Source organism: Notothenia rossii, assembly GCF_949606895.1.
Source record: "Notothenia rossii genome assembly, chromosome: 8".
NCBI classification, from domain to species: Eukaryota; Metazoa; Chordata; class Actinopteri; order Perciformes; family Nototheniidae; genus Notothenia; species Notothenia rossii.
The window spans coordinates 57,591,517-57,616,787 of record NC_136906.1 but is presented as its reverse complement, the minus strand read 5'-3'; the positions used below and the strand labels follow the sequence as shown (position 1 = coordinate 57,616,787).

General features: G+C 44.5%; 2 long non-coding RNA genes across 2 annotated transcripts in view; one reads left to right on the top strand and one right to left on the bottom strand.

The window, feature by feature from the left end:
- The window catches only part of LOC307016478, a 37,251-nt gene extending 17,143 nt beyond the window's left edge, over positions 1-20,108 (top strand). Inside the window, exon 2 of the long non-coding RNA XR_013801821.1 lies at positions 20,070-20,108. This is a non-coding gene — a long non-coding RNA (uncharacterized lncRNA). The remainder of the gene's footprint in view (positions 1-20,069) is intronic.
- On the bottom strand, positions 19,622-20,543 carry LOC307016479. The gene is made up of 2 exons (XR_013801822.1): positions 20,467-20,543; positions 19,622-19,944 (listed from the first exon to the last, which is right to left on the bottom strand). It is a non-coding gene; the product is annotated as an uncharacterized lncRNA (long non-coding RNA).
- Positions 20,544-25,271: the final 4,728 nt, after the last annotated feature.

Sequence of the window (25,271 nt, the reverse complement as noted above, 5' to 3'; positions counted from 1 at the left end):
TCCTTGATGTCGGCGAAACCAGAAACGCATTAAAAACCCGACTGTCACACCACAAATACAGTATCCGACAAAAACAAAAAATCTCATGTGAGAACTTGGGACATTATACCCAGGGGGTTTAAACAAATATTACAGATAAATGTAAAAAAATCGTCTAAAACACGTAACCCAAACGGTTAAATGTTTCTAAATTGCTACTAATACTACACTCAAATAAGGGAGATTTAATACTGAAAACCACCCTTTTACTGTTATCCTATCCTCGGATCATTCACATCAATAAGTCTAAAAAGACTGATCACTAAAACTAAATCACTCTGGCTCTCTCACCTATTCCTAAAAATATCAGATCCATCAATACGTTTACTACCTGACCTTTGCTCTGACCACTAAACTTAAACATTTTAACTCTCTCACCTAAACTTAAACCTTGGATCCGATATAAAACTTAATTTATTACTACTTCTAACCCCTTTCATCTATCTCAGCTCTTTTCTTTCATTCCAAACCTTTCCCCTCTCGGACCCCTTGGGGTTCCGACGGGAGGGCAACAGGTTAACAGAGAGGCCTATTCCGGCCGGGGAGTGTTTTGACCGTATTCACAGCCTAACCTCCTTACCTCTCACCCAGTGGAGGCCGGCCCATAGGGGCGCCGCCCCCCCTCTTCCCACATGTTTGATTGTGATTAAAAAATATATATTTTTATTTGTAATGAACAAGGTAAATATTATATAGTTGGTATCAGTAAAATGTATAATCTAAAATAAATCTCATTTAAAATTGTTTTACGATGTCTGAAGTTACTGATAAGTCACATGTTTCCTGCCTGGCCGCAGCGTGTATCATTACCCTCTTTCGTCTGGGCGGTAAGAAAGGAGCCCTCAGCCAGAGCAGCAGCAGCATCCAACACATTGCTGACTGTTGCTATCTGTAAACTATGCCACCGAAACATAATTTCACCCAATCAGCGTCGTCAGATCTGATGGTCACAGGGCGGCAATTTCTGCGCCCAATGCAGTCTGACGGCCCGTCTACACTACAGGCATCAAAAAATCTTGAAGCTGGGCGTGTCTGAAGCTTGGCGATTTTTTGCGACCAACAACCAATCACATGAATCTCCCGCCCCCGACATACAAAGCAATAGCAATGTTAAAACGAAGTAAACTGGATATAAACTCTCCAAACAGGCGAAAAACCTACCAGTTTCACCCACTGTCTCTGCCACCTCCCTCCATGCCTGGTTCCTCTGGTTTGTATCCCGGTAAATAGTTCTGGTCGTAAAGAACCGGGTGATTTGCTACCGTAATATCTCGTTTGGAATATGAGGAAATGAACTGCGGTCTGGCTCTCCCAGCTTGCACGCGGTTTGATTGGCTGCGCTTGCACTGGCGGGATTTGCATAAACGGGATTTGATTGGCTGATGCCAAGCATCGAGCCTCAAAAGTTGAACATTGTTCAACTTTTGATGCCGATGAAAAGCCATGCCATGCCATGCTCCCCACAATGCAGTTCGGCGAAGATTAAAAATCTTCTACGTCACCCCATTCAAGTGAATGGGCGAAGCGTTGAAAGCATTTTTCGATGCCTGTAGTGTAGACGGACCGTGAGAGTTGTTTGGAATCATATCCAAGGTGACGCTACAGTCAGTAGTTGATGAGGATGGCTGCGTCTGCAGGTGGAGACTCCGGGTGCTAGTGGATCGCCGGAGCTGTAGATTAACATTTACATGCTTATTGTAGTTGTAAGGGCAATGCCTGTTGCACCATGGAGCATATGTGTGGGCTGGACCTGTATTTTACAGGAAAGGAGTGAGCAAAGGGTCGAGTTGTCGATTCTTGTTCAGTTTTCTGTGACTCCTCACCCTCTCAGAATTTGAGTTGCGCGCGCTGCTAAAGAGACGCGCTACCATGGAAACCAAACAATGGTGTAGATGTATTAAACTCAGAGTGGAAACAGTCCTGAGTAAATTTTGTCAAAAATCGGGAGAAATGCGGGGGAAATATGACCCCAGGAGGAAACCGGGAGAGGGCAATGAAATCGGGAGTCTCCCACGAAAATCGGGACGGTTGGCAAGTATGACAAACACACACAGTTCGTATTCAGTCTCCTGATTTTAAATGGGAATTAAATCATTTGAGTGTTCCCAAAGCCCCGCTGTTCTGCAGTTTGTTGTACTGTTGCACAGTTTATAGAAAATATGTCCAAGACAAGGTATTTGGAAGTTTGGGAAGATTCATAGCTAACCACATTGAAGATTATGGATTATTTCATATTTGTAAGCCTCAAATTGTCCGACCCCCCCTCTAATTTCACCAGAAGTCATAATTTAAGGGGTCATTTCTCAAAATGTGTGGGGATACCTCTCTCTCTTCTCTGTCCTTCCCCTAAATGTAATCCTAATTCATCAATAGATCTATTACCTGACCCTTAATATAACCACTAAATGTAACAATTTTTAGGCCTCTCATCTAGGTGTTAACATTAGGTCTTTTATACAATACTTAGTTTATACTTCTTCTCATCTCTTTCCTTTCTATCACAACCTTTCCCCTCTCGGACCCCTCGGGGTTCTGACGAGATGGTAGCAGGTTAACAGAGAGGCCTATTCCGGCCGGGGAGTGTTTCGACCGTATTCACAGCTTAACCTCCTTACCTCTAACCTATTCCAATCAAGGTCTTAATGGGGACCTTTCTCTCTTCTCTCCTTCCTCTAAACTTAACCCCAAACTCAACAATAGATCCATTACCTGACCTACGTTACCTCTATCCATTAAATCCCATCAATACATTTATTCTAACTCTTCCCTTTCCTTATCACTATATATAAAGACAATTATTTACATTATCTCTCTTTATGTTCCTTTTATAGATCTCCAAAAAAAAAACAATATGGTTTAAAGAGAACTAACAAAGTTCCAAGTTCTTACCAGGACCATTTTTGGGCTCCTTCGTACCCACTAACATCAACAAACCATCAGACGGACTATCCAGGGTTCTGCGACCACCCTTCCATATGTCATTCAAGCAAAAAAATTGGATCGCTGGCAAATTCAGACCCTGCATCCCAATAACAAATACATCTCACCTCCTACAGGGAAATGCGACTAACTGGCTACAAACGGGGTTACAATTATCAGATGAACACTACAACCAAACAATTACAACTCTACTCTTCAAACTTAAAAAGATGACTGACGAAAAGGAACAACAAGCCTGGGAGGTGGCCTGCAAATGGGCAAAATCCAAGTATCCTAAAATACAAGACCAGGTTTTTGTTCAAACAGCCGAGGATCTTGACCTGATGGGTTTAAAGATCTCCCTTTGCAGGCCTATTTCTTCAGGAACTTCTACTCCGACCCCACAGCCCAAGAACACCATAGCCAACCACAGGAACGCCCATTATCCTACCGACGAGCAACCCCCTATTGGGGACAGCCTACCCACTTTGCCGCCCACCACGGTCAACAGCTGTTGATATGGTCCCCCAAAACCCTGTCCTATCTCCCACCATACCTCTAATCCCAGCCTTTCTAAAAACGGAATGGCGGGACTCCGGGGAAAGCCCTTTTCACCACAACCACCCATCCGGAACCGGAACCAGGTCGCTCCACGCCACTTACATTTGAGGAATTCAACCTTCCTCCCACCCCTCCAAAAAACATTTCTACACGCCACGAACACCGTAGAAATAAAAAGAAAACTGGTCCCTAAACCCTAGCGGAGAAATCCTCATTATAGGGGATTCCAACATCTCCCGCCTGCCACCAATCAGTGATAAAAGAATACAGGTCGAGAGTTACCAGGGGGCAAATCTGATCCATGCCATCCACTTGATCAAATACAAGACCCAACATCGGGTGACACGAAGAGAGTCATTCTCTGTTTCTGTCTTAATGACAAGGGAAACACTGTCATCCTGGACAACAACTTAAAAAAACTACTGTCCTCGGCTAGGGACACATTCCCCAACGCGGTCATACATGTCCCCGGCATCAATTTCTCAATAATATTACCACTCACAACCATCAGGAACATCGCATACCTAAACACGACCATCCAACAAACCTCAGGTCACATAGCAAAACTCAGTGGGAAGGACTTCACCACTGAAAGAGACCACATTCACTGGACCTCTGATACGGCGAAAACAAATTGGGACAACTGGAGATCTTCTCTGGGCCTCAGACGCCTCAGACATGAAAACCTCTGAGACTGAACCTGAAGTCATCGACATCTCCTAAAAAAAGGTTTAAAAAAAATCCAGCACTAAATAGTTATATTAATTAATTAATTAATTAATAGTATATATATAGTTATATTAATTATAATAATTGATACTAACACTAATGATAAATGTTAGGCTTGAGAATTGATGCTAAAAACGACGTGTTGTACTGCTATTTGGCTGAAAAAACGACTCGTAAACCAACTAACAACTTGTTAAAACTGATCATGTGAAAATATGTTAATTTATTATCAGATATAAAATAAACCTACTCTAACTCATGGTGCGCCATTTTACTTGGGACCGCTTTTCTGATATAATAAAAAAGATTTAGGCTATCTTTAAGCAGGACACGTTTTTTTAAAACTTAAAAACCATCTTTTATTACTGTTCTTGTATTAAAACTAGTCATTAACAAACTATGCTGGGTAGAGCCTAATTGGTCTGAATAAGCCCATAGCTCCACCCTGCAGGTGCCAGTGCAAGTGACTAACACTGCACATTACGCTTCCCAGGTCCCTAAGGAACATGGGGAGAGCGTAAGTGCACCATGTCCTCCACACGCAGATCCCAGTTCCCTGAGCGGATCACAGTTTACGTGAGCGGATCACAGCTTACCACAGCTGAAGACTTCTCCACGCTGCTTTCAAACTGTGAGTTAACAACGTACGCTTCACTTGGAGGCTGTCTGAAGGTGTACACAGGTCTCAGGTGGACTTGGTATCACATTAAGAACGATATTCAGTAATAAATCTGGCAACAATAGCTGGTTTAAATGATTTATTTGAGCTTGCAATGTTTTGAACGGACATCCCCAGTCAACTCGTTTGTCTTTGTGTAGTCCTCGCTGTACGCGTCTGGATATTGCCATCTTAACCACAACCTCACACACTGGTACTGAGTGTGCATCAAAGTCTTTCTACCGAGCCAAATATACCAAAAGATGTAAATGACAGAAAAAACGACCTAAATGTGTATTTCAGTCGAAGGCCACGCCCCCGACACATCTGACCATAAACCAGTTGATCTAAAAAAACAGTTAAACCGGAAGACCGGCGCCTCTCTCTCCTTCTCACTGCTCTTTGAGGAACAGCCAGCGGCAGCATGCGGCTGAGCTGCGTCCTCTCTTCCTCCAAGCGTCTGAAGCGCTGTGTGACCGATGTGATCGATCCAAAGAGCCCTTCCATGGATACGGGGGCCCCTTGGAGATCATTACGGTCCTTCCTAGAGAACACCGTGAGTCCCAGCCACACGTGACGTGACCCCACTGTGGCCAGGGACAATACACGGCCAACTGTCCAATGCTGCGGTCCAAATAATCACTACGGTCCTGAGACGGGGAGGGGGCGTCCGGCTGAGGAGTAATCATCGACACGCCCAACACACCCAGATTATTTGCCGCTGCTGCTATCTGTGCTCCGAGACGGAATACTTTGTCAAAATACTCCAGCGTCTCTCGGTCACGAGGGAGCGGGGGCAGAGGCTTCTTACCCTCCGCCCAACCTGCTGCCTGTGGGAGCAGATGGGCTGCCAGGCTCTCATCAAGGGGGGGCACACCAGGACTCGCTGTGTCCGTGCGGCCCTTCGCCCTGAGAATTCCCACCATACCAGCCGCTGGAGCCTTCGTCTTCAGCGGCTGCTGCCACGACGCCTCCACACACTGCCAGATATCTGGCAACGAGGGCGAAACAAAGGCTGGCTGCGCCTGGCGGACCGGGCCGTAGAACCCCTGGCGGAGGCGGCTCACCGCTCTCGGCGGCAGTGGTGGGGGGAGGCAAAGTGCAGGACGGCGAAGGCTTCACGCCGTCCACGGCGTGGTCAGGCACTCAAAAAACAGAGGTTGTGGGGATTGGCGCCCGCTATCCAGCCGGTGTTGGAGCACCACCCAATCGAGTGGTTGGAAGTTTCACCTCTGCTCCGCGCGTCCCTTGATGAGCTGGTTAAATTATAAAAGAAGGAATTCAAAGCACCAGGATAAAGGTTAAACAATAATCTGTTTTAATGGTAAAAGCAACAATACATAATACAGAGCACTCTGCAACAGTACAAAATACAGAGTACTCCGGGCTGAATTCTACCACCGTGTGATAATGCGTATCACAACAGCCAGTCAGAAGAAGAGCGCCAAGCATAAGAATATCATAATATTTATACACACAAGTGGGGAGGAGTTGTGTCGGTTGCTCCTCCCTTCATATTTCTAATTGGTTGCTTCACTCCTGGGCGGGGCCCTAGGCAATGAGTCAGCACTCGTTGATTCCATCTGTTTAGCCCCATCTCCTTACAGTGTGTGTGTGTGCGTGTCTATGTCCCTGAGTGTTAAGAAGAACCAATGTCTTTATAGGGATGTTTCACTATATGTTGCACAAAACAGGTATAGTTGATCAATGATTATTTCGTTGTACAACAATCAATAGTAACGAGGAAAATATTACTTCTGCTCTCAAGCAGTCCTACAGCAATGCTTTGGAGTAGTAGAATGTTATATACAAAGGACTCTTTGACAGAACGCACACACATTCCCCTTAAACATAAAGCTATACTTTTATATGTTTTAAACGTCCTTGTCTCATGACCTCCTTAGGATTAGTTAACTAACAAAGGTTAACTGTTCTCATACCCTAAGGCCTTCTCTGAACTTCCTCCCACCTCGAAGTCAGCTCACTTAAAATTAATACACCTATTGATAACTCAGAAGGACTATTGTCTCTCTAACTGTGTGACCCAATCGTCTCATGGCCTCTTTTAGGAGTCTTGCAGGATATGAATTATCCCATTGACAAACTATATATACGTCTGCACATGAGTGCACATACATTTTCAACACACCAACATCCTTATCGTTTCCTAGCTAATGCATGCTGGATATGAACCACTAACTAACAAGACTTTAACTGTATTATATCTGAGGAAGACCTCTCTTGGAGTTCCTCTGTTAATTGCAAAGACCATTGATAATTAGCAAAGAGACTCATGGGCCTCTTCTAATATCTGGAAACTGCAATTAAAGTATAGTTATATTGAGAAGGTCCAAGACTTGACATAACATTTCCTCCTTTTATTAATTTAAGTTTCCAGATCATACAAAAAAACTCTTACAGATAACCTACTGAATTCCGCCCCCTTGAAAGCCCAAAATGACCTTCTGAAAAATACTTATCAACGGGTAATCATTTCACTCAAGGCAGAAATCACAGTTCTCATTCATAACACTCCGTTCGATGTCTCACTATGGGATGCGCCTCATCGCGGAGCAAACAGAAGCATTAATCTCATTACGCCAATCCTGATTGGCTGGTGATCTTGACGTCAGCGTCAGGGAATCCACCCCCTATAAGTAGCTTGCGCTACGCCGCATGCGTCATTCAAACACCTCTTCTCGCTTCGGAGCACATCTCGAGAAAGATCAGTAGCTAGCTAGCTTAACGGTCCACAGACTGATTTACGAAGCTAACCTTCGGTCGACGGGCGCTCGCCGGCTACTTCTATATATACTTCTGCAAGAAGACTGTTAATACCAACACACCAGTTAGTATTGCAAATCGACCTCGCCGTTTTCTCCTCGGGAATAAAGGTAAGGTTTTGATTTTTTCAAGCTAGCAACACACGTGTTGCTTGCTTGTCTTCCCTCACTACCGACACCACGGTAGCAAGGACGTTTTTTCTTTTTCTCTCTCACACCAGAGGAGGGGAAGATAAAAAGGGTATTAACACACCAGTTAATATTCTTTGAGAATAAAATTCTACACCGTCGTTTTTTCTCCGGATTAACGACAGTTGGGGAAGTATTTTTTCTCAGCAACGTACCTGTTACGAGCGGGTCCTCTCCACGCCGTCACCACGGCGACCGAGATGGACGCTTCTCTCCCTCACACCAGAGGAGTCAGGGACTCGGAGGCTCGGCTCTGTGGCTGCGGGTTGAAGATATCAGGCACAGACTCACACCAGGTCTGTTCGTCCTGTCTCGGGCTGGAACACGCCCAGGAGGCTATCGACAACCCCGGCTCGTGCGGTCATTGTGCCCGCTTCACCATCAAGAGCCTCCGCCGACGGCTAGCACGCCAAGCTAGCTTGTCGGGTCAGGACTCCCTCATGTCCTCTGATTTACCGGACGGAAATCAGGACACGGGGGCGTCCACCACAGAGATGGAGCCCCGCACTGTGTCGGTCTGGGGCTCATCAGTAGTGGCAGCTGCAGAACCGGAGTCCCGCGCCGTGTCAGGCTGGGACTCGGTGGCAGCGAGGGACGTGCGAGCGGAGCCCCGCGCTGTGTCAAGCTGGGGCTCCCAACTGGACCTCACCATGGTCTCGCCCGCGGATGATGTCCCGGAGTTGGACTACATGGAGGACGAAGAGGATGAAACCTCTGGATTCCTCCTGTCCGACTCTGATGAGCAAGACGATGATGTCTTCGTGTCATCAGCTCAGGCTGCAAAGCCGGGAGCGATGGCTGCTCTCCCGGGCGATAGCACACCAGCTTCGCCCTGTCTGAGCATAGACCTGCAGGCCGTGTGTCAGCGTGCCGCAGCCAGCCAAGACATCCCATGGCCCGAAATGGCCAAGGAGACCTACAGGTCCCGTTACGAGGGGAAAAAATGTGCCCCAAGCAACGAGGACAAAGAGGCAACTCCTGCCGGTCTTCCCGGAGATGTTGGATGAGGTGTCGGTCTCGTGGAGAGACCGGCCCTTCAGCAACAAGGCCCCAATCCAGGGTGCCTCCTCCCCTAGACTGCGACGGTATGGAGAGGCTCGGCCTGCTCCGCATACCGCCGATGGAACCGCTGGTGGCAGCTCACCTCCTCCCGAGGATGGCGACTACACCGAGCAGGAACCCCACGCTGCCGGCAAAGGCGGACCGGTTCCAGTCAACCATGACTGAACGGTCCTACAGAGCCGCAGCATTGTCTGCCAGGGCTTTGAACATTTCCTCGCTGCTAACCGCTTACCAAGCGGAGCTCTGCGAGGATCTATCGAGTAATCCTGGACCGGCAGTACTGGACGAGATAGCCGCGATCACGGACATCGGTCTCCGCGTTCAACGCTGCGCCGTCCAGGCCACGGGAAAGGCAATGGGAATTATGACGGTGCAGGAAAGAGCTAGATGGCTCAACCTCACCAACCTCCCAAAACCGGGAAAGAGAGGATGTGCTGGACATGCCCATCGTTCCCGAGGGGATTTTCGGATCTGCGCTCGCTTCTATGTAGAAGAGATGCGAGTCCAAGAAGAAGGAATACGAGGCCCTCCACCTCTGTCTTCCTCGATGGGTCCAGCCGCTGCCTTCACAGCGGCAGTCCCTCGCCCAAGCTACCTCAGCTGCTCGGTTTAAAGTACCGAAACAGCAGAGGTCACGGCCCGCCCCGAGTCCCCAGCCCAGGCAGGAGACGAAGGCGAATTGGCCCAGAAAGTCTCCGGTTCCGGCTGCAGCCCAGGCGCAGCCAACCCGGAATTTCGGCCAGCAGGCGAGGAAGAAGAAGCTGGCGGCCTGACAGCCTCCTCTTCTTCCCTCGGTGACGGAGCTGGAAGGTTCCCCAGCTCCAGATGTGTTCCCGCTGCCTCGAGAGATGCCTCAAAGCCATCCTCAAGTGCACCAAAACACATGTCACAATATTGCTCTGTTTTCTCGGATAAAGCATTTTCCGCTGACGCATCCAGGCCTCAGGCTGAGGGCGCAGCTCAGAAAAATGAAAGAGAAAACAATAAAACCAATAAACAGCCCGCCATTTGTTCCCCTTTTGAGAGCAGCTACGGCCTCTCTCAAAAGGCGGACGATGAACGGGTCTGTGAAGGCACCGCCGCCACGCGCATGCGCAGTAACGACTGGGGCTGTGAGGCTACCACCGTCACGTGCAGGCGCAGTGCCGGCTGGGGTTGTGAAGGCACCTCCGTCACGCGCATGCGCAGTGTCGGTGGGGACTGTCAAATCGGGGTACCACCGTGTTCAGACACTAGAGGGCCCCATAACACAACAAATAGAGACTCAGAGGGCAAAAGACGTGACATCTCCGCTGGCTCTAAGGAGCGAACAGTGGAAGATGCTCACAACGTCTGCTTGGGTGTTCAAGACAGTTACACGGGGTTACAGACTCCAATTCGCTGTCACCCCCCCTTGCTTCTCGGGCGTTCTGTGTTCACAGGCCCGAGGGGAGTCAGCCCACATTCTAGAAAGAGAGATTCTCTCACTTCTAGAAAAGGAGGCTATATCTATAATACCCGCCGAGCAGAGTCAGAGCGGCTTTTATTCCAAGTATTTCCTCGTTCCCAAACGGGGAGGGAACGGAATTCGGCCAATACTAGATTTGAGGGCTCTGAACAATATCTAAGAAGATACAAATTCAGAATGCTCACTCACACATCTCTGCTGCGTCTCGTGCGACAAAACGACTGGTTTACATCAGTCAACCTGAAAGATGCGTATTTCCACATCCCAGTATATTACCCACACAGGAAATATCTGAGGTTCGCATTTCAGGGGATCTGTTACGAATACAGAGTACTTCCCTTCGGTCTGTCTCTCAGTCCAAGAGTGTTTGTACGATGTACGGAAGCCGCGATAGCCCCGTTAAGACAACAGGGTATTCGCCTGGCAACCTACCTAGACGACTGGCTGCTTCTCGCACAGTCGGAACAGGAGGCTATTACGCAGACAAATGTCCTCGTAAAGCCCCTGCTCAACCTGGGTTTCATAATAAACACAGAAAAGAGCATGTTGTGCCCGGCACAGACTGTACTCTTCCTGGGTTTACACCTGAACTCGGTGCCCAGCCCGCCTGTCAGCGGTAAGAGTGAAAGCTTTCAGAGCTTGCCTCGCTCATTTCCAGCTGCGCAAACATGTTCTTTTCAGATCATGCCTGCGGTTACTGGGGCTCATGGCGTCAGCCATCCTGGTTGTACGGCTGGGACGGTTACACATGAGGGAGTTTCAGCGCTGGGTAGCCGCTCTAAAACTAAACCCCGTGCGTCATGGAGCACGGAGAGTGATGGTTACTGTGAAATGCGTAATGGCACTGCGCCACTGGCTGCACCCGACTTTTCTGGTACGGGGCGTGCCTATGGGTGCTGTCCTTTCAGGGAAGGTGGTCACCACAGACGCATGTCTGACAGGCTGGGGAGGTATTTACGAAGGTCGTCCGGTGAGGGGTCTCTGGAGCAGAGACCTCCAGCGGTCGCACATAAATTACCTGGAGCTTTTAGCGGTGTTCCTCACCCTAAAACGCTTTCTGCCTTTTCTCAGAGGACACCATGTCCTTGTGAGGACGGACAATACGATCACAATATCGTATATAAACCGACAAGGGGGTTTGCGCTCTCTCCAGTTACACATGCTGGCACGCAAACTGATCTTGTGGAGCTGCGGCCGTCTCCTCTCTCTGAGAGCGACGCACGTACCGGGTGTGATGAACCTCGGTGCAGACCTGCTGTCCAGAGGTGTACCACTATATGCAGACTGGACTCTACATCCAATGGTTGTGAGCCAGCTGTGGGTGCGTTACGGCCGAGCCGCGGTAGATCTGTTCGCATCAAAAGAAAATGCTCACTGTCAGCTTTTCTTTTCAATGCGCGATCAAAACGCACCATTAGGCGTGGACGCGCTCGCGCACATTTGGCCTCCGGTCCTCCTGCTTCCTCCACCAGGTCTCTTTATGACTGTAAGTGGAGGGTGTTTGAGGACTGGTGCCTTCAAAAAGGGCACACCTCTTTTCAATGCCCTGTGGGAGTGATTTTATCATTTCTACAGGACCTAATTGATAAACACAGAGCTTTCTCCACGATCGAAGTCTACCTGGCTGCTATTGCTGCATGCCATGTGGGTTTTGAGGGTAAGACGGCCGGCCAGCATCCTCTGGTCTGCCGTTTTATGAAGGGAGCTCGCAGGCTCCTTCCTGTTTCCAGGTCACTGGTGCCCTTATGGGACTTGACAGTGGTTTTAGATGGGCTCACTCGAGCCCCATTTGAACCCCTGGAAGAAGCTGACATGAAGCACCTGTCACTCAAGATAGTGCTGTTACTGACCCTGGCATCCGCCAAGCGAGTCAGTGACATTCATGCGCTATCTGTACATCCTTCATGCACTCAGTTCGCCCGAGGGTTAACGAGAGTGTTGCTGAAGCCCAACACTGCCTTTATACCTAAGGTGGTTGGTTCATGTACCCCCTTTGACATTGAGGTATTTCCTCCGCCGCTGTGTCCCTCCGGGGAACAGCAGCCGAATTTGCTATGTCCAGTCCGTGCTTTACGCACTTATATGGACAGATCAAAAGAGTTTCGTCATAATGACCAACTCTTTGTGTCCTGGGCTAACCCTCAGAAGGGCAAGCCTGTTACTAAGCAACGGCTCTCTCACTGGATTGTGGAGGCAATTGCTTTGGCTTACACGAGTCAGGGTCTGCAGGCACCTTCGGGTTTGCGTGCTCATTCGACTCGTGGTCTGGCTACATCCTGGGCTTTGTTCAGGGGTGTTTCCATCCAAGACATTTGTGCAGCAGCGAGCTGGTCCTCGCCGCTCACTTTTGTCCGCTTTTACAGATTAGACGTCTTTGCTCCCAGTGTGGCCCATGCAGTGCTGGGCCCCCTGCTGAGTTAGAGCTCTAACTGTTAAGTTCTGGTTGGTCTTGGTGACTTTTGAGATAAGCTCGTCTGGCAATTCGGGAGCTACAATATCCCATAGTGAGACATCGAACGGAGTGTTATGAATGAGAACTATAGGTTACTTACGTAACCCCAGTTCTCAGAGTAACATGAAGTGAGATGTCTCACCAGACGGCCCTCCTTGCTATGGTGAAGCGAGAAGAGGTGCTTATTTTGAATGACGCATGCGGCGTAGCGCAAGCTACTTATAGGGGGTGGATTCCCTGACGCTGACGTCAAGATCACCAGCCAATCAGGATTGGCGTAATGAGATTAATGCTTCTGTTTGCTCCGCGATGAGGCGCATCCCATAGTGAGACATCTCACTTCATGTTACTCTGAGAACTGGGGTTACGTAAGTAACCTATAGGTTGTACTGTACCTTACCTACTCACAAATAGCCAAAAAACCACCTTCTGATTATGACACAAAAGTGGAAGAAAAGACCATTTGCGCTAATCTACTTCTACTTAAAATGGGACATCATTTTAGGAATATATATAAAAAACCTCTCTATAATCAAGAGGAAACAATTGAATCGTCCATTCAAGTTTAACACACATCCTATATATCAGGTGACGTTAAAATGAATATACCAGAAATACGCTGTATTAAACTTTCTGCTATAACACGTTACTTTACCGGGGCACGAAAGACAGGCTCTGGTCTCGAGGATTGGCGACTCTTTCACTTTTTTTCTTCTTCTTCCAAACGTTTCCACCTTTCTCTGTGTTGCTGCTCGCTGAAGAGAAAAAGGATGACAGTAGTGATGTGTCGGTCGCGAACGAGCCGGCTCAAGGAGCCTGCTCTTTTAAGTGAACGACGTGAGCCGGCTCGCGCCCGCAAACGAGCCGTTTTTTTATTTTTGTTAAGTAATACTTAAGACAGAATGATATGATGATCTCCGCGCTACAGCTGCTCCGTGCATGCATGCAGTGAAATGTAATATCCAAGGATTAGAGACGGTTGGATGTTGCTGTTTTGAGCCTTGCAATTCATTTATTTGTATTATGTTTTTTTATGATTAGAGACGGTTGGATGTTGCTGTACTGAGCATTGCAATATATTTATTTTCACTATGTTATTTATTTATGATTATCCTTAGGCTCAGCAAAGATTTGATGTCAGCTGTTGCTGTCTTTTTTTCTATAGTTAATAGTTACTGAAATAGAGCCCTGCTGTTTTGTCAGGGCCTTTTCTTTAAATATAATTTAAAAATGTCGATACAGTAGCCCATTTTTTTAAAATGTCTATGCTTACGTTTTTATAGGTGTTGCTATCTGCTTTGTGTAGCGTGGTTCTACAAGCAAGTCAGTGCTTTGGGTGGTATCAGAGAGTTACAAGGGTCTGTAAATGTAATGGAAACAATTGAATAATTTAAGTGATATATGTGTACACATATAAATCATTAGTCAAAACAGGGCTACATTTGATTTAATTATAAAAAGGTATAATATGTGGTAAACTCAAGAGCCGTTTTGGAGCCGAAAGAGCCGGCTCTTCTTGGTGAGCCGAGCCAAATGATCCGGCTCACCAAGAAGAGCCGGAATTCCCATCACTAGATGACATGTTTCTACCCATGGATGCAATAAATTTTATTATGAATATAGTTAGATTCCATCTTCATGATTATGGATCTGTGAGTGAATTGTTTTCTAACAAGACCCTTTTATTTATATTAGGTCTTAAAGTTTTTGCATAAATTAGGGCGTGGTCACATTGAGTGACGGCTCTGTGAAGTGACTGCTGCTGTTAGCTTCTTGTCTCTCTGCTAGCTGCTCCATGAAGCTACAGGCACTCTGCCTGTTCAGCTCATCCAGGGAACAAAACTTGCCCCCGGCCGTGTTTGTTTGTTCTTCATGCTTATATATCGGACTATTGTGACTCGCTCTGCGGTTGAAACAGACGGTGAATGAATGCGGTTTTGCGGTAAGTGAAATTCGAGTACTTATTTATGTGTTAATAATTTTAATCAGCTACGTGATTAATGTTACGGCTTGGGTTAACGTGTAAGCGAGTGGTAGCTACATCGGTGCTAACGATGCTAATAGTAGCCTCCAAGTTAAAATCATAGACTATATTTATAAAGGTTAAAACGAAATAGACAAGTGTTAAGTGGGATAATACTGTACAACAAACGGCTTCTGTTTGAGGTTGATAAAATAAGGTCATCCTTGCAACTTAGAGAGATGATTATTATTTAGGTAGGAACTGTATGCATCGCTAAGGTTAATTTAAATTGGCTATGCTCAAGTATGTAGACAAGCTAATGTCGAAGTAGTGTATGTGAAATCAACCTCACAAAAAGATGTGTGTATATTACAATTATTAATGTCATATTTCAAGATAATTACTTAGATATTACAATATGGTTGGTTGAGCTGGAGTTCATTATTGAGCTTACACGTTAACATCACAGTCATCTGAAGAACAAACCCAAACCTTGTTGTTTTTATTAATTGCATTACCAAATTGGTATCAAATAAACAGCAAACATTGGTAACACAACTTCCAAAGTTGCAGTAAAATAAAAAGGACCCTGACTCGGACAATACACAATCCAACATGTTCAACAGAAGAGAATCAGTTATATTGTTTGTACACATGGTACTTTACATATATATCTGTTTGTTTAAGGTGTCCAGGTGATGCAGACAGGCTGGACCAGAGAGTGAGAGACAGAACTGGACTCCTCACAGCAGTGAACTTCAGCACAGGTACAAATACTATTTTTTTCATACTGTACAAAGAATCAAGAAAGTATTGACTTGAATACACTGATATACATTCCATTAAACAATATTAGATCACCTACACACCAGTGAAGTTGAGGGTTTTTTCTGTGCAAAAAGTTACATTTAGATGTTAACAAGCAATATGATTTTGTCAGCTTTCTAATTTAATGTATTAAAGGCAAAGATATTTAACACATAGTGCAGGGGTGGCCAACCCGCGGCTCCTGACTCCTGACTAGTGTCGCACGGTGTACCGATACTTGAAAGGTATACCGCGATACCGTTAAAAACGTTACGATTCCTCCGTTTCATTAGTATCGGTACTTTAAGAATGACGGGGGAAAGTACTCCGGTGAGAATGCGCCGTTTTAATAAGAGCCGTGTGTGTTCAGCGCTCTGCTTCCAATCCCTGCACTGCAGCCGTGCCTGCAGTCCCGCCCCTCTCAAGCACGCTCAAGTGCCTCCCCTCTCTCGTGCACGCGCTAGCTGCCAGAGCATATGAGAAAACGAGAAGCATTGCTGCAAGTGGGAGTGCAGCTGCCGCTGCGCCTCGGCTTGTTGACAAAAAAGACGCCAGAAGCGAAATTTTGATGTATTTTAGCTATATCTCTGACAGTGAGGGCAAGCCCACGGACACCACGAGGCCTGTCTGTAAGAAATGTATTAATTGTATTTAATACGAATTCTTGTCATTTATTTTATTTATTGTTCTCATTGTTTAAAAGTGTTTGTTATGGTTCTGGTATGAAATAAAGCACACTAATTACATTTAAGACTGTTTCCCTTTTTTTAAGAAAAGTATAGAAAAATAATCGGAATTCTTGACTTGGTATCGGTATCGAAACAAAAATGTTGGTATCGTGACAACACTACTCCTGACAGTTAAACCTGATATTTAGTAGGTCTGTTAAGTATTGAATGCTGACCATTCTGACGTAATTTGGCTGGTCAAAGTTGTTTGGGCTCGGACAAAATCGCTCCGTTACCTTCGTCCCGTGTTTCTTTCCTCCCGGCTCTCCCTACTGTGTGTATGTGTGGTGTCAGGTGTCAGTATGAGAGGATGACAGCGCGTCTAATTTTGATGTGGCCTAAGAGCCAATCACAATAATACCTGGATGCAGAGAACCAATCACCTTTGAGGGGGGAAAACCTATCGTTGATTAAACACTATCCAGTGTTTCCCCCATGCCCGGCGCCGTGGGAGGGCCAGGGAGGGCCAGGCCCTCCCATTTGACATTCCTGCCCTCCCCCAATAAACACGTTTTTTATTATTTATAACATTTAAAAAAAAATGTTTTTAATTATAAATAAACGGTGAACTTTTATGCTACGATGTATGAGATATCAGATAGTAACTAAAAAAAAATTGCAGGCTACGTCAAATAAATTCATGTGTCTGTTGTGATTTGTGATTCGTCCACATTTAGACCAATCACAGCGTCACACTCTGCCGCCTATTCTGGATTTGTTTATTGTTTATTGTGCATTCTGTAGACTCCCATTTCTGTTTGAATTACAAAATTGATATCAGAAATTAGCTTAAAAGGTCTAATGATTTATTGAAACGAAATAGCGATGAAAGAACTGCAGCCGATGGTGCTGCTGGCGACACTGCACCTGCCGTTGCAGCAGCACGCCTTAATGTCACAAGCTTGACCTCGGCAAACCCCGGGGATGAGTTAGCCAGCCCAGCGAGCCCTTGACTCATCAACGCGGCCGCCACCAACGCTGTCCTCTGAGGCACAGCTCCTTGTGCCCCTACCATCACCACCTGCGTTGCCACACCCTGTACCACACCCGCCATCCTCCTCCTCCGTGCCGGTGCCTCCACTACAGACGCTACCTTGCAGCACATCAACAGGTAGGCTACTTTTGGGCCCCCAACCGCTCAAAGACCAACAGCCCCAGGTGATCTTGGGGATAATAAACCCAACCAGGTGAAACTGGATCGTTATCCAGGGAGATTGTTTTCAGGAAAGAAGCGCACTTTTGCCACTGCATGGTACTACAACAGGCCATGGCTTGAATATTTTTTAAAAGCAGACGCAGCCTTTTGTTTCCCCTGTAGACAGTTTAAAGTAAATATGTCTTCATCTGATGCGGCTTTTACTGTCAAAGGTTTTTGCGACTGGAAACACGCATTACAGAATGATAAAGGACTGCTAAGGCATGCCGCATCAAAAAACACATTTCATGTGAGAGTTTGTGGAGAGAGAGACAGATACGCGAGGAAACAAATAAGGAAATTAGTACTTTGGTGCACACAGATCAGCTGGCACGGAACCGTTATTACGTGTCAGCTGTCGTTGATATTATAGCTTTTTTAGCTGTCAACCAACTCCCTCTCAGAGGTGACCACGATTCACTCCACAGCATGTCCGAGTCAGGCAGTGGGCTCTTCCTATCGCTGTTGGAGTATACGCTGCACAAAGATGCAGAGTTGGACAAAATAATGTTCTAAGTTAGCTCGGCTCATACTTGTCAACCTGAGACCTCAGAAATAGGGAGCATTTCAAAATTCAAAATGGGGGGGGGGGGGGGGGGGGGGGGGGCGGGGTGCTAGTTTATCGGCGGAGCTGTTAGATTAACATTAACATGCTTATTGTAGTTCTAAGTGCAGCCTGTAGCACCATCCTTGATGATGATATGTGTGGGCAGGAAAGGAGTGAGCAGAGAGTAGAGTAGTTGTCGATTCTTGTTCTGTTTTCTGTGACTATCTGCCTCACCCTGTCAGACTTTCAGTTGTGCGCGCTACTAAAGAGACGTGTTACCATGGAAACCCAACAATGGTGTAGTTGTATTAAAGTCCGAGTGGAAACAGTCCTGAGCTATCTGATTTTGTCAGAAATCGGGAGAAATATGACCCCGGGAGGAAACCGGGAGAGGGCAATGAAATCGGGAGGGTTGACAAGTCGGCTGAGCGAAAGGATGCGCCTGCAGTGCATAGAAATAAACCATGCCCAAGGAGGGCCAAACAGTTCATCGTCTCCGTCTCTACTATTTCTCTCCGAGTGTAACAATGAGGAAGCTGCCATCCTTACCCAGTGTGTTCCTTGCTCGTGGTTTACCAGTGTTTGTGTTGCCACGCAAACAATGTTTCAAAAGTGGTTTCTATGTTGCCCTTTATTTGTAATAAAGTGAAACTGATGCATTAATCAATAACAATAATCCACAGCTCCTCTCTCTGCTCCAGAGGTTTCAAAAAAAATATATCCCAATGCCACAAAAATGAATCAGTGACGTGGTTGAAATCTTGTCTCCAGAAAACAAAAAACTGAAAAAAGCAGTATCGGTGACTGTGTGTTTTATGTGGCTCTTTGCAGTAACATAGAACAAATGTGGCTCTTAACCTCTGACTGGTTGGCCACCCCTGACATAGTGAGAACTGCTACTATTTATCTCTCAATATTGTCTGTAAAAAACGTGGTAAAAGTTATTCTTTCAGTGAGACAACAGAGCAAGCTTCTACAGTAGCACTACGTTTTGATAACAGTTCAATATTATTTTGATAATAACATATATTTCAATGTTGATGAACTTCATACTTTTCATTCATAATCTGATTGTCTTTGTAGCTCGCTGTTGAAATAAAAAAAAAACATTACAATTAAAAAATAATTATATCTACAGCCCCTAAACACACAAACACACCGCTTTCATAAATAACACATTTGTTCTGCAATAATATGTTTTATGTCATTTTTGTTAGGAAAGGACATGACTGAAAGACAACATTTGCTCCTTCTCTGAGGGTCAAGAAGAACATCCAAGAGGAAAATTAAAAGCTGATGCTATGAGATTTTAAGACCAGTACACTACTTTTATTGTAAAAACAGTCAGCTGATCAAATGCACCTATTTCCACATCTACACTCCATCAGCTGATTATTTCTATGTGCCTCGCTTTGTGAGCTTCACATCACTTGTGCCTTGTACCGCAGAGTTTGCAACATCACAAATAAATAGGGCCAATCTTCAATCAGATGTGAATGTGTAATCTAACATTTTCAGTAAGAATAATGGACAAAAGGAGTGCAAATACAAATACAATTTATTTAAATGTGAACCAAAAGTTAATCAAATGTTTTAAATTAAACGCACATATGGACAGAAGGTGTAAACCTATTAAATGTATAAGTAAACACATTTAGTCAAATAAAGTGACAGATTAGGCCTGTGCAGTTGGTATCAGCTTTGCCCAGCATGGGCTCCTCCATCAGTCCCTCCCCCCAGTCCCCCTCGCAGAGGAAAGACCCTCAGTCCTCTCCAAACCAACAGACAGGACGTCCATCCCACGGAGGTTTCTCCCTGAAGTCTCTGCAACTTTCTGGACACCACGCTGTCTCAATCCGTCCACACTGAATATGAGAGGGGATAAATGAAAATAACAAATGCTTTAGACAATAAGAAACATAAAGTTGACTGTTGAGTTGCTCAGTTTTTTTAGATTGTCAATACTATTACTGTATAACTAATATATCAGGTTAAGAGGCACATTCAAATAAAGATTGGTCTTTAAATACATGTTGTCTTTTGAATTGTTTGTCTAAAGTCAAGGATCTAGACCTGGTACTTAGTTTTAATGATACAGTCTGGTTATTATGCTGTTTGGAGGAGGCCTCACAGGTAAGAGCACTAACTAGCTACCATCACATGTACCTTAGCTTGACTTAAATGTATTAAACGTATAATTAAGTGATATCAAAATATAAATAACTAATGTCATGCAAACATATTAATATTTGGTTGATTCCAATGTTGAATTTAGCACAATTGCATACAAACGTTAAGGGATTTTAAGATTCTGAAGTATTATGCTAAAAACTCAATAACTTAGATTATTATTTATAGTTTTGCTGAATAGTTTCATGTCCGCTTACCTTAGAAACGTAAAATACCACGGCAGTGTGCCGATGGGAAGAATGTTAGCTTAGCTTGGTAGCTTCAGCTAGCTCTGGTGGCAGCAGAGTTATGGCTAGAAAGGATCCGTCTTATGTAAAACTCTCGCGAGAGTTTGGCTGAATGTCACGTGGCTGAATGTTTACATTTGGCAGGCAGCCTTTCAGTTACGATCGTTAACATCAGTGGGCCACAGCAAATGATAATGAGAAGCTAAACTATCTATTAATTATGTCAATTACAGGGAGTGTGATTGTTGAAATAGGGTGTTAGCGGTCTTGCTGGTGTTCAAAGAAGAATGACAACACTGTAGATCACCAACAATATGGTTTATTTTTTATTCATATGCAAATCAACGTTGTCACAGTAAAAGTCCCAAGATAGTTCCTGGTGCAATAAAATGTTCCCTTGCAGTGTTTTACTATTATGTCTGATGTTTCTCTATTAATATTGCTGCTGCATTAATGTGTATGTTGCATCATGTTACTTCTGTAGATGTGTTTCCGAGCCGCTCTGATTACAAAGAGAGTTATAACGAGAACGTGACGTCATATTTACACTAGACGGATCCTTTCTAGCCATAACCTGGCAGCAGGTCCCGCCTCGGCTCCGCCTCTTTGCCCTTATAGAGAGGCGAAGTCCCGCCCATCTACTTCCGACCCATGGGACCCCGGAAGCGGAAAATTATACATTGACGTCAATGGAGAGAGAAAAGTCATCTTTCGATCCCGTTTGAATTGTGCCACGAATGACACATATGATGTTTGTCAAATTAAAAGAACATTTTGCAAGTCAAAAAAATAAAAATGTGTCGTAAAACTGTGAAGTTACAATTTTTTTTGTGTGAAACCGCTCAGTGAACTACAGGTCTCTGGTCTCGCACAATACGCGTCACCATCACAAAGATGGCTGTCACGTTAGTAAATTTCACCTGTTTCTTTCAGAATGAGGCGAAAAAGTATAAAACGAGGTGAAAATCACTACAAGTCTGGGCATGTTGAGAGCTGTACATACACGAAAGGGAGCGGTTCTGTAAGAGCCAGCATGCGGGACCGGCTTTACAAGGTTTCAGTGAGTAATATGAGTGCAATGTTTAAGGTTAATGTCAGCTAGCTAACAAGGTACACTAACGTGTTTTGTTTTAGAAACTAGTTTTCTCCTTAAGAACTTTGTGGTGTCTGTGTATGCTGTGGATAACATTAGTGTTCACAAGAACAAGATACACTCCCGTGTTTTGTTTTAGTTGCTCTTCAGATTGAAACGGCCAGTTCTATATCGACTATATGTGTGATCTCCTTTTTACATCTCGTTGTGTCATTTGAGTTTATTTGCTGTGTGTAGATTCAAGGATTTTGGTTATCTTGTCCAGGGATGCAAACTTGTCACCTTTCGGCGAAATTGTCCGTTTTGAATCCAAAATAGGTCGTTTTTGTGATTCCTGTAGATCTGCAATAAAAATATTTTTGGGGTATGGGAGGGGGTCTGGGACCCGGATTAATGTGCGGCCGCGAGCTTTTTTTATATATATTATAATGAAGCGCGAGCTGTGTGCTCGAGTCTTCCTGCCTGTCGGCTCTGCTCATGATGTATAATAAGCCTCTGCTGCTCGGCGATGATGGTCTAGCTTCAGCAGCTACATTACCTACGGTGCGTTCGTTAATATTAACTGTGCGTCCGGAGTCCCTGTGGCACAGACTGGACCGCTGGTGAACAGCTGTTAGAACGGGCCGTTCAGGTGTTCACAGTAGAGCTCCCTGTCGGAGCGGCAGAGCGTGATGTGCACTGAAAAGTTTTTTTTCCCCGTCGCAATATTATCGTTGAGCTAGCTAACTAGCATACATTGTCACTATCTGCTAACGTTAGCTTTAGCCTTCGTTTTCTAATCGTTTTTTTCATAGGCTATAAACAGAGGTGGTATAAGTATATATCTTGGAATTGATTAAAATTAGAAGTACTCAGTTCTTGTACTTGAGTAAAAGTAGAAGTACCAGAGTGTAGGAATACTCTGTTACAGTAAAAGTCCTGCATTCCAAATGTTCCTCAAGTAAAAGTAGAAAAGTATTATTATCAAAATATAGTGAAAGTAGCGACAGTAAAAGTAGTCATTTTGCAGATTGGTCCATTTCAGAATAATATGATATGTTTTATAATGATTGATCATGAAAGTGTTCTCAAAGCTGGTAAAGGTGCAGCTAGCCTGAATGACTTTGTATACTGCAGGGTAGCTTTTGGATTTACTCCAGGTGGAACTAAAGTCTGATTTAACACTTGATTATATTTCACATCATTCATCCACATCTGTAAAGTAACTAAAGGTATTACATACATGTAGTGGAGTAAAAGTACACCATTTACCTCTGAACTGTAGTGGAGTAGAAGTACAAAGTAGCAAAACATTGAAATACTTAAGTAAAGTACAAGTATCTCAAAATTGTGCCCAAGTATAGTACTTGTTGAGTTTATGAACTTAGTTGCTTTACACCAGTGGCTATAAAGATAGAAAGACTAAGCCTTGGACAGAGGCCTGAAAATACATTTTCAAAATGCTCAACAGTGCTGCCAAAATTATAAACTGACTACTACACAATTAAAATAAATGCTTTTTATATATTTCTATTAGATGTGACTCTATGGCGTTTCTGTTAATATTAACACTGCTGCTTTAGTTGTTCTGACTGCTAAAATCCTCTGTTATTCCTCATTTTAAAGCCGATATTCTGTGGGGTCAGGGGGCTCGGATCCTTGTCACCTTTTTCATACCTGATGAGTTTGCATCCCTGTTAATTTGTTTGGTTATCTAGGCACAGCTGTGTGTGACTCCCTCTGGTACACTGGTATGTGTTTTCCTAATGTAGAGAGCATTGATTAATTAATAAACTACACACTGACTTTAGATCCTGACCAAATCCTTATTTTTTGATCAAATGTTTTTCAAAAAAATGTATTGTATATTATATAACAGCTGCAAATCACAGACCGGAGTCTCTGCTACTGTGGACCACGAAGGAGGGGATCATCATCCCCATCCCCAAAGACCCTGCATGGCATGGAAATCTCCTCCTCCTGGAACAATTCTACACCCAGCATATGCTCCCTGTGTTGGCCAGTAGAGAGGAGGACATTTAAATAAACATACTCTTAACACCCTCGGACTCTGCGTTGTGTTTCGTATGTGTGATGGGGTGTTATGCAGAGGGGAGGAAAACAGGACACAGCAGATTGGGATTGTGGTGGAGATGCTGAGCAGTTATTTAATTGTTGCGTGTAATTATTATTATACTGCGTGCTTCTTAGTTATTCCATCTTTTGCTGTAACATGGATCTGTATGTAACTCTATATTTACTTGTTATCTACCACACTTCCTTCTACATCATACACCATCATTATACATGATGGTGTATATAGGATATGTATTTATTTGTATACATATCTGTAAATTGTATAATTTTATTTTTCGTATTTGGGATTTCTCTTTTGTCCACTCAAATACACTTGGCCCTTTCTCTTTTCCATGTGGAAAATGGCAGCTGCATATTCTGCTTTTCTCATCTGCTCCCTGTCTGCTCATCTACGATGAGAAAATTATATAATTAATTACTTATAATCATTTAAACCTGTTATTACCAATATTTCACAAATTCTTCATGTAAACTTAAGAGCACAGCTGTATGTTGAGTATGTCAGCTTTGCTTGGTTCATCTTACTGGGGGGGGGGGGGGGCAGCTACATGGATGTCGGTGCAGTCCACAATAATTTTGCAGCTGAAGGCAGAATGAATTTATTATTGACTCAGAATGAAGCACAACTTCATGTCATACAATACATTGACTTTATTTGTAATTGTGTAAAAAAATATGAGCATTGATTAGCAAGCAGGACCTGGCAGGAACAGAGAATGGTGATGGATGGAGCTGGGAAGAGAGAAGAATAAAGAAAACAGATCAACTTTATTATCGGATATTAAAAATTCAATTTCAAAACAAGTTGCCGCTCCTACAGTTTTCTAGTGTGTAAAGATGATTTCACATGACCAATGCAAAATATCACACTCAATACATGTGTGTCTCTGAGGGGTGCATTGTGCCTTTGATGTATATAAATAATATACCATAACCAAATACTATTACGTACAGTGGAAATCAGGTTGCCAAAGCAGGTCAGTCCAATGTGCATGTTCCTCAGGGTCTCAGCAGTTACAGGTGAGGTAAAGAAAATAAAAGAGAAAAAGGTCAGTAACAACACTTTAAAGTAACAACACTGAATAATTATCTCTTAATAATTTTCTCTCAGTAATCACTCAACTACTGTCTTTCCAACAAACAGATTGACTCACTCTCACTATCATCACAATGAAACACGTCCAGAAGAATGTCATGCAAAGCTGCCTGCCTTCCTTCCTTCGACTCTCCCTGAACTGCCTGATCTTTTAATGGTCAATGTTAACCATTTGTGCAGATAGCATTAAGTAGAAAAGATCGCTGATACTAATGTGGTGTTAGCCTACCTCCCGCCCCCTTAGCACCTGGTGGAGGGGGCGATAGGCTACTCTTCAAATGTTTCACAAAATACTTACCATCATGACTACTCTTACTGTTTAACATTTTGGTTTACTTCATGTTAAGGCTAATACAAATGACAAGGCTAAGTAATGTAATATAATGCTAACTAACATGCTCGCTACTAGCTAGGTAGCTAACTTGACTATGTTCCATGCAAAACATGTAGCCTATATTGCCTGATATGTTTGGTCCAACGACTCCTGGTCCTTTCATCAGACGGGAAGCG